This window comes from Stylophora pistillata, chromosome 4 (genome assembly GCF_964205215.1).
Source record: "Stylophora pistillata chromosome 4, jaStyPist1.2, whole genome shotgun sequence".
In the NCBI taxonomy this organism is placed as follows: domain Eukaryota; kingdom Metazoa; phylum Cnidaria; class Anthozoa; order Scleractinia; family Pocilloporidae; genus Stylophora; species Stylophora pistillata.
Genome location: NC_142522.1, coordinates 33,286,497 through 33,304,694, shown reverse-complemented (window position 1 = coordinate 33,304,694; position 18,198 = coordinate 33,286,497). Strand labels below are relative to the sequence as shown.

General features: G+C 40.3%; 1 protein-coding gene and 2 pseudogenes across 3 annotated transcripts in view; 1 reads left to right on the top strand and 2 right to left on the bottom strand.

Moving 5' to 3' along the window:
- LOC111324507 (E3 ubiquitin-protein ligase rnf213-alpha) overlaps positions 1-18,198 on the bottom strand; it is a 166,675-nt gene that overhangs the window by 60,429 nt on the left and 88,048 nt on the right. The gene's annotated exons all lie outside the window — the stretch shown is intronic.
- LOC148733411 (uncharacterized) lies at positions 208-3,147 on the top strand (annotated as a pseudogene).
- Positions 8,536-17,247, bottom strand: LOC148733410 (beta-1,4-mannosylglycolipid beta-1,3-N-acetylglucosaminyltransferase brn-like; annotated as a pseudogene).

The window sequence follows — 18,198 nt, the reverse complement described above, 5'->3', positions numbered from 1 at the left end:
ACGGAGTTCAAATTGCCGCAGTAGGGATGGTTAGAACAAACAGCCAGTCAATATAAAAGCGGACTTGTATGGGAATATGTTTAAAGGAAAGAGTAACTTCTTCTATACTGACTCGTGTCTTTGAATTCTGATTCACGTCTTAGATTCTACTTTCTTCTTTTTACACGGTTGACCAGCTCGGAACTCTCTGTGGAAAAGAGCTGCACTTCCCGCCCTCATTAATATGACTGTAGTATGACTCTTAAACTTATAAATTGAATGACGTGGCCTTGAGCGCCTTGCGCGCCTTGCGGCTGCACTCGCACCTCGCTCGGCAATTTTTTTTACCTTTTATCTTTCAACCTTTTTTATCAATTTATATCTTGATATTTCCTTAGTGTTAAAGCTATATACGAGATCTTAAATGGCATTTAGTTATTCAGGGCGAATGATTAGAGCCATTTTACCCCTGCATGATGGAAAACTACTATACCGTGGCTTATGGCGTAAATTATGTGATCTGGGTATTGCGAGATTCAAGCCTACGCGCCGTGGTTGCCGTGCTGGCCGCAAGAAAAGCAACTTGCCTTCATCTATTCAGCTGGTCGAGGAAGAGCTGAACTCTGTCGAATCGAATTATTGTCAGCCTACCGAGTTTGAGAAGAACGATAGTGATTTACATATTCCTTCATCTCAAGAAGCCGACTTATTAAATATTCAGTTTGTCACCTCCATGTACGTTCCCAAACTGATGCTTGGAAATGTAGTGTCTCTAGTACCAAAGATGGATAAAGTTCAGGAGTTTATTCATCGCAACAAGATCTGTTTAGCCTTCATTACTGAAACTTGCCTTAAAAAATCGATTCCAGAAAGCGTTATCAACATCCCTGGATTTAAACAACAAATATATATGAAATACATATATATGAACTGCGGTTATGAAACGTATATGTGCACGATCCTTCGCAGTAAAGCACTATTTAAGCAATAGTGAAAATCAGACCTGAAAAAAATTCAGGCCTGTACGGGATTCGAACCACTGACCTCTGCGATACTAGTGCAGCGCTCTACCAATTGAGCTAACAAGCAAACTGGGAGCAGGCCATCAAATTAATCCGACATAAACCCGTAGATGATAAATCAAACAACAAATATATATGAAATACATATATATGAACTGCGGTTATGAAACGTATATGTGCACGATCCTTCGCAGTAAAGCACTATTTAAGCAATAGTGAAAATCAGACCTGAAAAAAATTCAGGCCTATACGGGATTCGAACCACTGACCTCTGCGATACTAGTGCAGCGCTCTACCAATTGAGCTAACAAGCCAACTGGGAGCAGGCCATCAAATTAATCCGACATAAACCCGTAGATGATAAATCAAACAACAAATATATATGAAATACATATATATGAACTGCGGTCATATTAATTCGACATAAACCCGTAGATTTATCATCTACGGGTTTATGTCGAATTAATTTGATGGCCTGCTTCCAGTTGGCTTGTTAGCTCAATTGGTAGAGCGCTGCACTAGTATCGCAGAGGTCAGTGGTTCGAATCCCGTACAGGCCTGAATTTTTTTCAGGTCTGATTTTCACTATTGCTTAAATAGTGCTTTACTGCGAAGGATCGTGCACATATACGATCCCTGGATTTACTATCATACGTAGGGACAGAGTTGTCAACAATCATGGTGGTGTGTGCGTTTACATCAAAGATTGTGATATCAAGTACAAGGTCCTCCATGAACTTACGAGTTGCCAAGATCATGAAATTGTTTGACTCCATCTGAGACCTACTCGTTTACCGAGGGGTTTTTCCTGCTTAATTGCTGGTGTCGTTTATCACCCACCCAGCTGAGAAGATAATTCTGTTCGAGATCATCTATTCCAATCAATTGCTCTGGCAGAGTCAAAGTTCCCGAACTGCGGCTTCATGGTTGCTGGCGATTTCAATCGTTTGGACGTTACAAGAATCAAGAAACATTTCCGACTAAAGCAAATTGTCAAATCTCCGACTTGCAAGGACGTAATTCTCGATTTTGTATTGAATAATTTGAACGATTATTATGTTTCTCCCGAAATTTTTCCACTTTTCGGGTTGTCTGACCACAATACAATCATGGCCTCGCCCAATGTAAGAACCGAGAACTTAAACACTAGGAAAGTCTTTTATAAGCGTGACTCCAGAGCTAGCCGTAAAGCAGCAATGAGACGATATTTGTGTGCCCTGGACTGGCCTCTATTATTCAATTCTCTTCAGAGTTGTGAAGATTCGTTGACCACTTTTCAACAAGTGATTAGTACTGGTCTCGATCTACTCATGCCTTTGAGAAAGATCCGCGCAATTCCATCTGACGTCCCTTGGATGTCCCAGAAACTAAAGTCGCTGATTCAGAAAAGACAGGAGTACTTTTTTAAAAGCGGAGCAACTTCCATCCAGTTTAAGTGCTACAGAAATGCTGTCAATCGTGAGAGAAAAGTATTTAGGGCTAACTATTACGAGTCTAGAGTGCAGCAAATGAAAGGTGAACATCCCAAAGCCTGGTGGAAAGAAGTTAAGCGACTGAAGTGGAATGCAGTCTCGCAGTTGCGACCTGCTATGTAAATTGGATGTCGAAGAGATCCAAGATCGAACTGCGGAGGAAATTGCTAACACCATTAACAAGGCATTGCTTGAGCCGCTATAAGAATACCGATCGACCAGTCCGCTGACTCCTTTGCCGCTGGAGGATTGTCCGGAATTCCTAGAGGTAGCTGAAGAGAGAACCTACAAATTGTTGTCGAAGTTCAATCCCGCAAAGGCTACTGGACCCGATGGTCTTCCAAACTGGCTACTTAGAGAGTTTGCTAGCTCGGTCGCCTTCCCGGTAAAAACCATCCTGAATGCCTCCTTCAGTGAACAACGACTGCCCAGTTCCTGGAAATATGCTGATGTCGCCCCTCTTCCGAAGAAAACACCTGTGCGAAATCTGAAGAAAGATTTGAGACCCATCTCTCTGACACCATGTCTGTCCAAAGGTTGCGGAGGATTTTGTTGTAACTGATCATCTCAAGCCAGCTGTGATGAAAGTACTGGGTACTAACCAGTACGGAGCTGTCCCAAAGTCCTCCACCACTATCGCCTTGCTCAGCATGATTCATGAGTGGATGACAGGAACTGACGGCAGCGGATCTACTGTTAGAACGATCCTTTTTGATTATAGAAAGGCTTTCGATCTGATAGATCATGCTATTCTAATCGATAAATTAAGTAAACTAGATCTTCCTATTAATGTAATCAATTGGATTATTGTAATCAACTGGATTACTGATTTTCTAAGTAACCGGTTCCAAAGAATCAAACTGGTTGTGGGATGCCTCTCTGAGTGGGGCTCAGTCCCATCAGGAGTCCCTCAGGGGACGAAATTAGGGCCTTGGTTGTTTGTGGTTATGATAAACGACCTCGTAATTGATGGCGCGCGTGTCTGGAAATATGTAGACGACACTGCTGAAGTTGTCGGAAAGGGCGGGGTTAGTAGTGTCCAAATTATTGCTAATAAGGTAGTCAGTGGTCTCTGGCTAACAGAGTCCAGCTCAATAATGAGAAATGCAAAGAGCTTCGAATCTCTTTTTCGAGAAATAAGGCAATATTTGAACCAATTAGGGTACATGGCAAAGAGTTAGAGCTCTTTGATAGTGCAAAGTTGCTAGCTATAGGAATAACAATCACAAGTGATCTGTCATGAAACACCCATGTAAATGATGTTATCAAAAAGGCAGCCAAAAGGCTATACTTTTTAGCTCGGCTAAAAAGGGCCAAGGTTCCCTGCAATGACTTAGGGTTATTTTAAATCACGTGTGTAAGATCAGTTTTAGATTATACGATCGCTGTGTATTATTATTCACTCCCAAAGTATTTAATTAATGAACAAGAGCGAGTCCAGAAGAGGGCTTTAAAAATCATGTGCCCTGGCCTCAGTTACGATGAAGCTCTTAGTCACATGGAGATAGCGCCGCTGAGCGTCCATCACAGTGATATTTGTGCCACGCTTTTCAATGACATCCTAAGTGACTCAGATCATAGGTTACGGGCATATTGCCGCCTTCACATCAGGCTTACAAATATTCGCTTCGACGAACACGCAGTTTTGACATTCCTAAAATAAACACGAAACGTGTAAGAAATAGTTTTATTATTAAGTCACGGGCTTTAATACAAATACGGTATAAATTAATTTTAGATCTTGTAGGTGGCTTTTCGAACTTAATAGCTATAGTACTATATTATATAGCATTATTATATATTTAGTAATTTTATCATTTACATTTCAATGGTACGCAATTGAGCCCTGAGCTGCTATGTATTGTTTTTTCAATGAAGTCTAGTATTTATCTATAAATCTTAAAATTGAAGTACAACACTAAGATAACTGGTTAAACTGAATCCCGCACATCGGACTCTTTTCTAAAATACCATTTCCTCGAGTTGTTGGTTTTTTCATGTAGGTCAGGCTTTCTAAATCTTTGAAAATTCCGAGTTACAATCCAATAAAACTAAAATGAGATTAACATTATGAATGTTTTGAGAAACATGTTCGCGGAGATTATTACTTGGCAACGAGAAAAATTAATATAAAAGTTGGATAAGATTGGATATATCCAAGGGGTGATTTTTCTTTTACAAAAATTGTGAAAGTTGGCTAATTACAATTTCAGTGCGTACGCACTGTCTTCAAGTCGGAAACTACGACGACTTGAGCGAAAGACGCTGTTGATCCGGCCAAATAAGACGGCTTAGTGTACAGGATTTCCTGTGAATGCGGAAAAGTTTACATCGGTGAGACTGGAAGACCAATACATGACAGATTAAAGGAGCACGAAAGAGAATCCGACGAGCCCATACCCAGACCTCCGTCGTTTCAGAGCACGCCCACAACACCGGACACAAGCTGCTTTGGAATGAGTTTAAGTTTATTGATTGTGATCCTAACTGGTACACTCGCAGGGTCAAAGAGGCTCTTCACATACGACTTTAACCTAACAGCATCAACAGGGACAGTGGAATAGAAATTCCTAAAGCATGGATGGCCACGATCAAAAAACACAACAACAGGAGAGCTGTACAACAGGAGACTGCCGAGAAAACAACGCACCAACATCGAGAATCGAAACGCGCTAATCACAGCTGTGGAATGCCAGCCACTGCGAAGCACTCTGCAATGCAAGACCCGAAGCCCGTCGACCTTATCGCCTGATAAAGACTAGCACTATGCAGTCGAAATGTCGCGATCCACATCACAACAGAGGAATTTAGACATGAAATTTGAAACTTAAAACTTCTGACCACAATGCTTAAATTACCCCATTCAATGTTTTCAATCACAGAAAGGAAGGTGCAGCGTTCTACAGGAGAAGAGGGATGGAAGAAAAAGTTTTAGGGATAAAGTTGGAATTCTACTCTCTGAGATTATGATCTCAACGGCAAAGCCGTGAACATTTATTTATCGCGGATTGCAGACTCAGTCTAGTCTCGTGCCCAGATCCTACTGCGTAACGGTAACTGAACTTGGCCGTGAAAGATCTGAGTATGAGACTAGACTCGGTTTTGAGTAGGTTCACGAACGGACTGTGAAGTCAATCTTCACCTTGTGTATGTTCATGTGCGGAGTATGTCAAGGGACGATATAGTTGTTGGGATTAAACATCTGAACGGGGTAATCTCCTAGCATTCCATGTATTGCCAATGTGCCGTTCCTTGGTATACACTGAAATGGTTTCTACTGAATCAAAAGCTGACGTTTCGAGCGTTAGCCCTTCGTCAGAGTGAATGACGAAGGACCAACGCTCGAAACGTCAGCTTTTAAACTCTTTACGGTGGCCAATTTACATTATCAACTCAAGTCAATCCTAGTTCTCCTCGAAAAACCGGTATTAGCTGCGTTTGTAAATCATTAACTTTGGTTGCTTAAAACATTGAAAGGTACAGGACTTGACGGAATTCCAGCCTGTCTATTAAAGGATGCGGCTTCAAGCATTTTAGCTCCTCTAACAGCCATAATAAATCTCTCGATTTCCTCTGCATTTGTACCGGAGGAATGGAAATATGCAAGGGTAGTCCCCCTATATGAAGATGGGGATAAGACGTGTATGGATAACTACCGTCCCCTCTCCGTTTTACCAGTGGCTTGGAAGATCCTTGAAAGAGCTGTGCAAATTCAGCTACTCCATCATTTAGATAAGTCCAACCAGCTATCTCCTTTTTTTTTTTTTTTTTTTTTTTTTTTTTGCAGTTTTCGGAAAAATCACTCAGCTACTCAGGACGCGGTAACATATTTCACGGATTGTATTAGAAAAAGTATAGACGATGGTCGTGTTACGGCAGCGGTGTTTTGTCGACTTTCGAAAAGCCTTCGACAGTGTGAATCACCAACTTCTCATAAAGAAATTGCCTGGGTTTTGCATACAAAACCAAGAACTGAAGAGGTTTGAGAACTATCTTACAAATCGATGTCAATCTGTTGTCTATGGCATCGCACAGTCTGCTTCTCAGCAGATAAAGTCTGGCGTCCCACAAGGGTCCATACTTGGTCCCATCTTGTTTTCGATGTATATTAATGACTTGCCCAACTGTCTAATTCAGTCACAGATCATACTCTATGCGGACGATGCTGTCCTTTTTTACGGTGACTCAAACATCAGTAAAATAAGTACTGCTTTGAATACAGACCTAAAATAGTTGCAGTCCTGGATAAATTATGCATTCATCCTGCGGAGACCGAATACGTTGTTTTTGGCAATCAACAACGAATCGCTTCGGCTACCTTGTCAAACGGGCCACTTAGCTTATTCCTCGGGAGAATCCATCCGATAAATCAAGCTCAACATTACAAATACCTTGGTGTGAGGATAGATGCAAATCTTTATTTTAAACAACATGTGGATAAGCTACTGGTCAACGTTTCTAAAAGAATCTGTGTCCTCGGAAGAATTAGGAACAATCTAACTGTTTACCCAGCCGACAAGGTTTAGCATGTTTTTCCAGTCTTGTTTTTCCAGTCATGGATTATTGCGATGTTGCATGGAGCAGCATTGGGAAAATAGAACGTGATAGGTTAGATCGTGCACAGAGAAGGGCGGCAAAGATTGTCTTGAAGACAAAAGATTCAGACGCCGAGAAGAATTTCATGTGGCTTCCCTTGTCTATGAGGCGTGACATGCATACTATTAATTTAACTTTCAAATGCTTAAAGCGATCCCCTCAAATGTTTTTTTTAAAGATTATTTAAGGTTTTTAGAACTATCCACAACACGAGGGGAAGTGGGAAGAACTTAATGCTTTCCAAGGTGAGAACTGAGACTGTAAGGAAGTCTTTTTATTATTATGGATCGAAACTTTTTAATGATATTCCTAATGAACTGAAGGATCTTAAATCAGTCATGATTTTTAAAACTCGTATATTAGAATTCTATAGATCACAAGCTTTTAAATTACTTTTTAAGTTGATGACTGTATTTAGGTTTTCTTGTTTTTTTTGCAGGGCCCTTATTGATATCAGCATTTTATGCTGAAGAGGTCACCCTGGTTAAATAACATTTATTATATTATATACATTATCAACTCAGTCGATAAAACCTAAATTACCTTGTGACTCCCACCGACGCAGCACCACAGTTTCTTTTTGCATATTTTCATGTATTGTTATATTGTACCCAAGTTTCAGCTTGAAATTTTTATTAGTCCATGACTTCCTTCAGGAACCCTGCTTCCTTTTATTGTTTTAATACTGAATTTACTTTTAATTCAATTATGGCCAGTTGTACATTTAACTACCATAAGGTAATTTTTACGTTATTATTTGTTTATTCCTTCCCATTTTATTAGTTAATTGAAGGTCCACATCAGCCTCACTGGCTGCCAATAAACTTTTTAACTGCATTACTTAATAAATATGATGAGGATGTTGATGATGATGATGCGTTTAGTATGTTGTGCCTGTGCCAAAGCGATCAGCGACCAGAGGAAATTCTCACAAAGTAACTTCATAGCTCCTCTCTACCCCATCTCGGCCCCCTCCCCACCTTCAAACTAACATGTCTCTTTGTTTACAGGTGAAAAGTTTAATAATCATGACCCTCCAGAAATACAACTTTAAGAGGAAAAGAAGCCATCCACTTAAAAGTCAATTCAAATTGTCCACATAGACAGAGAAAGCAGACTTGAAATTCCCGAGGCGTGCATGGTCTCAAAAACAGTCTGTCAAGAACAAATCGGACCTGAGGGAATGTATTCAAAGAAAAGTGTGATTTATTCCCCATATACTCGTGTCTTCAGCTTTTATATAATGTCTTCGATTTTACTTATTTACATTGTTGACCAGCTTAGAACTCTCTCTGGCAACAAGCTGTTCTTCCCGCCCTCACTAATGAACATGACTGTAGTCTGATTCTTAAACCTGTAAATTTTAACATTGAAGTGCCACTGAGATAAAATATTAAACTAAAAAAACGCATATCCGACTCTACTCTAAAACCGACTGGTTTACTTCTTCATACATTTCATTCATATCACACATAGCTAGTGCGATTAAACATCTTAACGAGGCAGTCTCCTAATATTCCATGTATTACCAATGTGCTGTTGTTTGGTATACACCGACCTGACGTTTTCCTTAATTCAAAGCCACTGTTGTTCGTAATTTTTATCCCAATGTGATTCGCTAGCATACCCACGTATACATCGTCTATTCTGAAGTGAGTCACCAATGGAAAAGCTTCAACAAATGAAGCGACAACATCACCAGATAAAATGAATCCAAATCCAGGACAGTAGTCTGGATAGAACGTACTATTATATTCTTCACGGGTTACCTTCCATTTACCCTGTCTCAGAACCCAAGGGCTCCTATAATGACGGCCTGCGTAAAGATTTTCTTTTGGTGTAGTGGGGTCTCTCAAGAAGGAGATAACTCTAGGAACATTCACGAACACATCATCGTCTGTCTTAAAAAGAAACGCAAACTTGCAATACTTGGATGCTCACTCGAAGCTCATTTGTATCTTAAAGGTCTGATTCCAGTAATAATCATAGTAGTTTGCTCGCACAAGGTCTCCATGCACTTTATCTTCCTTTAATAATGCGACAGACTCAGCTTGTATTCTGCTCTGAGCAACAAGAAAAACTGTCGTCCATCGCGACAAAGAGTCTCTATCGAAGGCCCAAGTCTTGCGAATAAGATTTCTTCGTTGCCAGTGTCCGGGAGCTGTTGAAACGAGTATAATAAGATAGTAATATTTGGAAAAGTTCTGTTTGTAGTCAGCGTTGTCTTGTGTTTGATTATTGGAGTTTCACCATTTGTGAGATTAGCGGATGTGATTGGAGGTGCTAACGTGATCCATTAAATTGACACGTTCAATCCACGATCCCTTTTTGATGCAGACTCAAAAGATAGAGGTCGGGGCCAGGAGAGGACAGATGAATAAAAGAAAATAAGGAATTGGATGCTGTGTAGGACCGTGCCAATTGCTAAAATCGTTAAGAATAAACGAAAAGTTTCTTTTAAAGTCCCCATAATCATGGTCTGTGAAAGCGCAAAGGTAACAGACGATGAAAAAGATTCCTGCGGCTATTTCACTGAAAAATGAAAAAGCAAATGATTTTTGAGTGACAAGGGTTCCAGGGTTACACACCAACGATAAGCGAAACGTTCGTGGTAATTTGAGTGTGCTAATGCAAAGTGCTTAAGAACTAAGATACCTAAAGAGGCCGCGCTTGTTTTAGAAGCAAACGAAGGCGCATTTAACAGAGCGTGAGTTGGTTGTTCGTTAAGTATGTCAAGCCAGGGCCAAAGCTATCAACGGTCCAACCCCCCCCCCTCCCTTTAAAATAACACGGCTGTTCGCAATTTGGTAAACGGTTTTGATCCTCCAATAATACAACTGTAAGAGGGAAAGAAGCCATCCACTTGATACTTTATTTAAATTGTCTACATTGACAGAGACAACGGAGTTGAAATTGCCGCAGCATGGATGGTAAGAACTAACAGCCAGTCAATATAAAAGCGGACCTATATGGGAATATTTTTAAAGGAAAAAAATTATTTCTTCCATACTCGTGTCCTTGGTTTTTGATTGAACGTACTACATTTTACTTTCCCCTGATTACATGGTTGACCAGCGCAGAACTCTCTCTGGCAACGAGCTGCACATCCTGCCCTTATTAAAATGAACGTGGTATGACTCTTAAACTTGCAAATTTTAAAATTGAAGTAACGCTAAGATATAGAGGATATTACATGGCCGTTTAGGGACACGAATTTTATCTTCTCGTGGTGTATAAGTATCTCTCACTTGTTCGCTTCGCTCACTCGTGAGAGATACTTTCAGCACGAGAAGATAAAACTCAGATCCCCAAGCGGCCATGTAGTGTTCTGTTTATATTATAGATACTGATGAAATTTCAACATTTATTACATCCATTTTGAAATCACTGGTGGTCCCTGTAATCTGATTGGCTCTAATTGGTGCGATTTATTCATGAATCGCAGCATTTTTTGCTCTAAATCGCATCATTTTACGCTTGAATGAGTTTTTGACACATGACGTCAAAGTCTTTCTGTTTTGCATACAAAATAAGATGTAAAAGCTTTCTGGTTCTGCTTTTATTTAAAAACTGGCTCAGTACTGCATCAATAAAATATTTGAATTGACCAAGTCCTGTATTTGGGCGATTTCAAAATTGATGTAATAAAGTGGTAATTGAACCTCGTGTCGTGCAATTTTGGTCTGAAATCATACTTGTGATTTCAAATCGAACTCGCGCTGCGTGCTCGTTCGATTTTGAAATCACATGTATGATTTCAGGCCAAATTGCACTCCACTCAGTTCAATTACCATTATAAAACACAACTTTTTTTATTCATTTTCGAAAGAGCAAAATAGTGCAATTAAAGTGGTCACCTAAAATGCATGTCACCTAAAATACAAAATGCATGTCACAAAAATGTCATGAAACTCGGATATAAAGTTATAAAGGAGAAATAAAGATAATAATACTTATATTTTCTGTTCCAAAAGTCAAACTTCTACTGAAGAAGAGAAAAAATATCATGTTACTAACCATAGTGACACCAATATCCTCACACGTGAAAGATAAAACTAGTATCTTCATTGCGCGTCATTGAAGATATGATTTTTTAATATAAGGAAAAATTCCTGGTATTTCATCAGTATCTGTTTAATAAAACAGGCTAAACTGAACCACGCACATCGGACTTTATTCTAAAAAATTATTTCCTTGAGTTTTTTTTTTTTTTTCAGGTAGATCAGGCTTTCTATATCTTTGAAAATTCCTAGCTACAATCCAATAAAGCTAAAATGAGATTAACATTATGAATGTTTTGAGAAACATGTTTGGAGAGTTAAAGCAGGTTGGAGTGAGAAACATTAAATGACGTAAGAGATTTATAGCTGCTATGGGTGACTGATTCTTTAATAAGGACAAACAACTCTAAGACAATTTTCAACACGAGTTTCGGATCGTTTAATTGCAATAACTGATGACGGCGGCCGGCATAGATCGAGGAAACAAAGAAAACGAAGCGAAGCGACACGGTTAAAAATTTGTTACGATATTGAGGATTCCCTGCTTAGCGGTGAAAAAGCTGCACGAAGCGATATGACAAAATACAGTCCAACTTACTGGACAAAAACTGCACAAACTATGATGAACAATACGTTTAAATACATGCTCTGTTACCTAACGTTACGAAATGAGACAGAGAAAGCGCGCGCAAAATTTTTACTAAAATTAGCACTATTTAAACAAGAACGATAACTGAATAAGGCGTTTGCGATCTACAAGATTATTACTTGGCAACGACAAAAATTAACATGAAAGTTGGAGAAGAATAGACATATCTAAGGTGTGATTTTTTTAAACAAAAATTGTAAAAGTGGGTTAAGTACAATTTCAGTCCGTACGCACTGAATACAAGACGTACGCGCTGTCTTCAAGTCGGAAACTACACTAAGATCAGAGCTACTAAGAGCGAAAGACACTGTTGATCCGGCCAAACAAGATAGCGTAGTTTACAGGATTCCTTGCATTTTTTTTGTGAATACGGCAAAGTTTACAACGGTGAGACTGGAAGACCAATGCAAGACAGAACAAATGACTACGACAGAGACATCCGACTAGCCCGTACCCAGACCTCCGCCGTTTCAAAGCACGCCCACAACACTGGACACAAACCGCTTTGGAATGAGGTTAAGTTTATTGATCGTGATACTCACTGCTACACTCGCAGGATCAAAGAGGCTATTCACATAAGACTTCACCCTAGAAACATCAACAGGGACAGTGGAATAGAATTCCTGAAGCATGGATGGGCACGATCAAAAAACACAGCAGCAGGAGAGCCGTACGACAGCGGACTGCGGAGAGAACAACTCACTAACATCGAGGATCGAAACGCGCCAATAAAAGCTGTCGAATACCAGCCAATCACAGTGGAGTATCCTGCTTTATAAGACCCGAAACCCATCGACCTTATCGTCCGATGAAGACTAGCAGGTATGCAGTCGAAACGTCGCGATCCACATCATACATATTATATCGTGAGACAAATGATTATACTTTATAATTATCAAATATTACTTGATCTTTTCAAACTTTGCCAAAGGAGAAATCAAAAGGCCAAAACAAGATGGGGCGATCCAAAACGATTTATGTTAATGCTTGGCGCAATTTCTTACCCGAGTCAGCTCAACTAGCCCTTCTACTACAAGGCTCTAGTGATAATTTCGTGTTATACCTTTATCTGACGGCGTGTACGTTGTAAGTGACGTTTTAACTTCTAATGAACTAGTAGAAAGATTCCCTGAGAACCGTTTTAATCACGGTAGATGTTAGCGACGAATTCTCCAGGAATGACATGAACCATTACACTGAAGTAGCTGAGCTCACAATTCTTTGTCAATGTTATTCTTGGAGTGTGTCAATGTTGGGTTGATTCCACTGCAGCATGATACGGTACTCTAATTTCATTATGTGATTGGCATGGGGGGCAATGTTCTGATTGATGGAAACATTCTCCTCTGCTGTGATTTGAATCAGTGGTAGATGTGGTGATCTCATTGGTACGAGCAACATACCACTCTAGACGCTAACGGAGAGTTACATGTATTTTTTTCGTAAAAAAAATTACTCGAAAATGAAGAACGGTATTTCACACTTGAATAGAAACTTAAATATGCTTATACCACTATTATCGAGTGCACAAGACACGTAGAGATGCAAAACCTGCTGTCCGCGACAACCCAACTGACAAATTATATTAGCATAAACTAACAGAGGATTTTAGACATTAAGTTTAAACTTTAAAACTTTTGGCCACAATGGTTCCTTACCCCATTTAATGTTTACAATCACAGAAAAGAAAGTGCAACGCTCTGCAGGAGAAGAGGGATGGAAGAAAAAGGTTTAGGGATAAAGTTGGAATTCTACTCTCTGAGATTATGATCTCAATGGCAAAACCGTCAACATTTTTTTTATCACGGATTGTACACTCAGTCTAATCTCGTGCCCAGATCCTACCGCGTAACGGTAACTGAGCTTGGCCATGAAAGGCCTGGGTACGAGACTAGACTCGGTCTTGAGCAGGTTCATGAACGGACTATGAAGTCAATCTTCACCTTAGGTATGTTCATGTGCGGGGTGTGTCAAGGGACAAAATAGTTGTTGCGATTAAACATCTTAACGAGGCAATCTCCTAGTATTCCATGTATTACCGCCTTCCGGTTAACTCAATGGATAGAGCGCTGGACTGTTGTGCAGGAGGTCGAGGGTTCGAGCACTCAAGGTCTTAAAAATAATTGAGAAGAATATGCTACCTTTCTATAACATCAAGAAATGGTTAGATATTCTAGTCCTCTTGAATAGGGACGAATAAATGGAGATCCCGTCTCAAGCAGGGTTAGGGGTAGGAGACGTTAATTTCCCACACACGAGATTACTGTGTGATGGTTGTCCTCCCCTGGGGTGGGATGGGTGGGTTTGCAGAGCCCCATTTAAACCAGCATATACTGAACTGGGCATCTCTGCTAAAATATGGTTGATAAATGATAAATTGATAAATAAATAAATTACCAAGGTGCTTTTGTTTGATATGCATTGAGGTAACTTTTTCTAAATTAAAGTCATTGTTGTTATTAATTTTTATCCCAATCTGATTCGCTGGCATACCCACGTATGCATCGTCAAATCTCAAGTAAGCCACGATGAAAAAGCTTCGAGAAATGAAACGACAACATCACGGGATAAAATGAACCCAAATCCGGATACCATTATATTCTTCACGGGTTACCTTCTATTCACCCTGTCTCAGAACCCGAGAGTTCCTATAATGACGGCCCGCGTAAAGATTTTCTTTCGGTGTAGTAGGGTCTCTCAAAAAGGAGATCACTCTAGGAACATTCACGAACACGTCATCGTCTGTTTTTAAAAGAAACGCGAACTTGAAATACTTGGATGCCCACTCGAAGCCCATTTGTATCTTGAAGGTCTGATTTCAATAATGATCATAGTAGTTTGCTCGCACAAGGTCTCCATGCACTTTATGCACTTTATCTTCCTGTAACAATGCAACAGACTCAGCTTGTATCATGCTCTGAGCGACAAGAAAAACTGTTGTCCCTCGTAACAAAGAGTCTCTATCATGGAAGGCCCAAGTCTTGCTAATGCAAATTGCCTCGGAACTAATTACTTATAGAGGCTTCGCTTGTTTCGGAAGCAAAAGAAGGTGCATTTAACAGAGCGTGAGGTGGTTGTTCGTTTAGTATGTTGAGCCAGGGTCAAAGGGATCAACAGTCCCCCCACCTAGCCTTGCAAAAGAATACACCTCTTTCCAACAAGGTGAATGGTTTTGATCCTCCAGCAAAACAACCTAATGGGTAAAGAAGCCATCCACTTCAGAATTATTTCAGCTTTCTTTCGCTTGCCACACGGCCGGCCAAACGTGACCCTTGTCACGCATGCCCTCGCGCATGTGTAATGTGTGAGTTAGTTATACGTTCAAAATAGAATTTAAAAGCTGACGTTTCGAGCGTTAGCCCTTCGTTAGAGTGAATGACGAAGGGCCACCGCTCGACACGTCAGCTTTTAAACTCTTTACGGTGGCCAATTTGCATTATCAACTCAGCCGTCGATAAAACCTAAATTACCTTGTGACTCCCACCGACGCAGCACCACAGTTTCTATTTGTATATTTTCATGTATTGTTATATTGTGCCCAACTTTTCAGCCTGAAACTTTTATTAGTCTATGACTTCCTTTTATTGATTTGATACTGATTTGCTTCGAACTCAATTACGGCCAGTTTTATATTTAACTGCAATAGGATAATTTTGAAATTATCATTTTGTCTATTCCTTCACATTTTATTAGTTAATTGTTGGTCCACACCAGCCTCAATGGCTGCCAATTAAGAAATGGTTAGCGTGCAGCGTGCAACCATCGAGTTATGGATGCAGGCGGGAGGTTGCTAAGCACGAAAGAAGCGTAAGAGTGGCACGAGGCGATAGCCGAGTGTGACTCTAGGTTATAGAGTGCTTAGCAAACCTCGCAAGTGCATCCATAACTCGATGGTTGCACGCTGCACGCCAACCATTTCTTTTATAACATTGAAACTTTCAAACATCTTTCGTTTCGTGTATAAATATTTAATTGTTAGACCAGCTGATTAAGCTCCTGCTCGCTCAAGTTCGCAAATCTCGAACTCTAAGCTGGAGACCCGACAAAAACCTTGAGCTCGAAATTTGGCGGCTCACAAGAATTATCTTCCTTATCTGCGGAAAAATCACAAAATTTGTCCATATTTCACGGGAAAAATACCTAAAAAAAACAGGAATTATGTTGTGTGTAGTGGCAACATTGACGAAAAAGTTGCCGTGAAAAAAAAAGCAAAACAAACTGACGTCAGCGTACAACCCACGGGCAAATGGATCGAGCGTATGAGCCAATCAGAGCGCACGCTTTTGTAAAGTCATGTTATAATGATCTTTTTAACCTGCATTACGAAATAAATATGATGAGAATGATGATGATGATGATGTTGATGATGATAATACGTTTAGTATGTTGCACCTGTGCCAAAGTGATCAGAGACAGGAGGCAATAACTCTCCTAAAGTGTCTTCATAGCTCCTCTCTACCCCCCTCGCCTCCCTCCCCGCCCTAAAAATAACACCATAACGAATAAAAAAGCTGACATTTCCGGCCGGTTAGCCCTTCGTCAGAGCGAATGGAGGAATTGTGGGTTGTATATATATCTTGTTAACCAAGCGCGAGGGCCGTACTGGGAGAATATCGGCCCGAGGTCTTGACAGTACGGACCGAATGCAGCGAGGTCCGTACAAAAAAGATCGAGGGCCGATATTCTTCCAGTACGGTCCCGAGCAAGCTTGGTTAATAAGAGATTTATTATACGACTGAAGTTCAAAGGGACGCAAGTGCGGTATCATTCGGGACCATTCGGGACAGTGCCCGGGCCAATACTGAGAGAATATTGACCGGCAATAGAGCATTTTGATTGGTTGATTTTAGTTATTGGCCCTCTGACTGCCCGAGTCGTGTAATAAGTGGTTTTATATGCAGAAAGCGGAGCTACGCCATTGGTGGGAACATGGCAACGAGAAAAACTCGAATAAATTAGTGGAATGAAAAGCGTTCGTTGATACCTGTGGGATTAAGAGTGCCGATCAGTGAAAGATTAACTTTTGCTCAAGAGTTTTGTGGCTTTCAGTAGGGCAACTGTAAGCCGAGACAATGGGCCGACCTGGGTTGTTAGGTTTGTGAATTTTTGGTAAAAAGTAATGCTCTTTTTGAATTTTAGGTAAAAATTTAGTAACGCTCGAAACTTCAGCTTTTTTATTCGTTGCGATGGCCAATTTACAATTTCGACTTAGTTGATAAAACCAATTACCTTGTTACCCCCACCGACGCAGCACCACAGTTTCTTTAGAAACTTTCAGCATTTATTCATTTGTCTTTTTATCGCTGCGACCACTAGTTTTCGTCTTAGTATTCTTCAATCCACAGCATTCATAACAACGGACCATGCCAAGCCTCAAGAAACTCACGAAGGAGCTACGCCAGGAAATCGTAAGTTATCTTCTTCCTTTTCCCACTATTAGTAAAGATCTAGCATTCCGTTTAGCCATTCTCACTTTCCCCAAAACTAGGTCTTGTAGCCACATCAACTTCCTCGGTCGTTGCCTTCATACTAAAGTTATTAAAGATGCATGAAAATTGGAGCGGAAATCCTTCGGAAGTTTTTTTCGATCAACGTACTGTTAAGGAACCCAAATCTGAAACCCTACTTCGCTTAGCTGAACTAGTACTCACACTTAATTGTTTTTCATTCGGGGACATTTTTTTTAAACAAACCAACGGCGTAGCCATGGGCACCAAAATGGGACCCAGCTATGCCAATCTTTTCGTAGGTTTTGTTGAAAACCAATTTTTTACCCTACTCACTGGCCCCAAACCTAAACTCTGCTGTCGCTACATCGACGACTGTATCGACGCTACCTCCTCTACCAGAGAGGAGCTTACTCAATTCATAACCGCAGTCAATTCTTTTCATCCGGCTCTAAAACCTGGGAAATTTCCGACAATTCTTTATCCTTTTTAGATATCAAAGTTTCAGTTGAAGGCAACGGTTTATCCACTAGTGTGCATTACAAACCTACAGACTCACATAGTTACTTGTTGTATTCATCTTCGCATCCATCTCATGTTAAGAATTCCATCCCCTTTTCTCAGTTTCTAATACTTCGTCGTTTAGGTAGAGATGACTATGATTTTTCACAGAAATCAGAGTAAATGGGCCAGTTTTTCGAAAAACGTGGTTACCCTGTTTCTGTTGTTCAAGCGGGCCACCACCGCGCCCAACTTATTGAGCGACAGTTAGCACTACAACCGTCACAAAAGGAAAATTCCGACCGCATTCCATTCACTCTCACGTTTAACCCTCACAACCACTCAGTTAAATCCATTATTCTTAAAAACTTCAAATTACTTCAAAACGATCCAGAGACTGGCACTATCTTTTCGCAACCTCCACTTATTTCATTCAATCGCGACAAAAACATAGCAATTTTTTGGTCAGAAGTTCATTCCAAACCAATGATCAACCAGGCACTTTTAAATGCGCTCGCGCACGATGCAAAA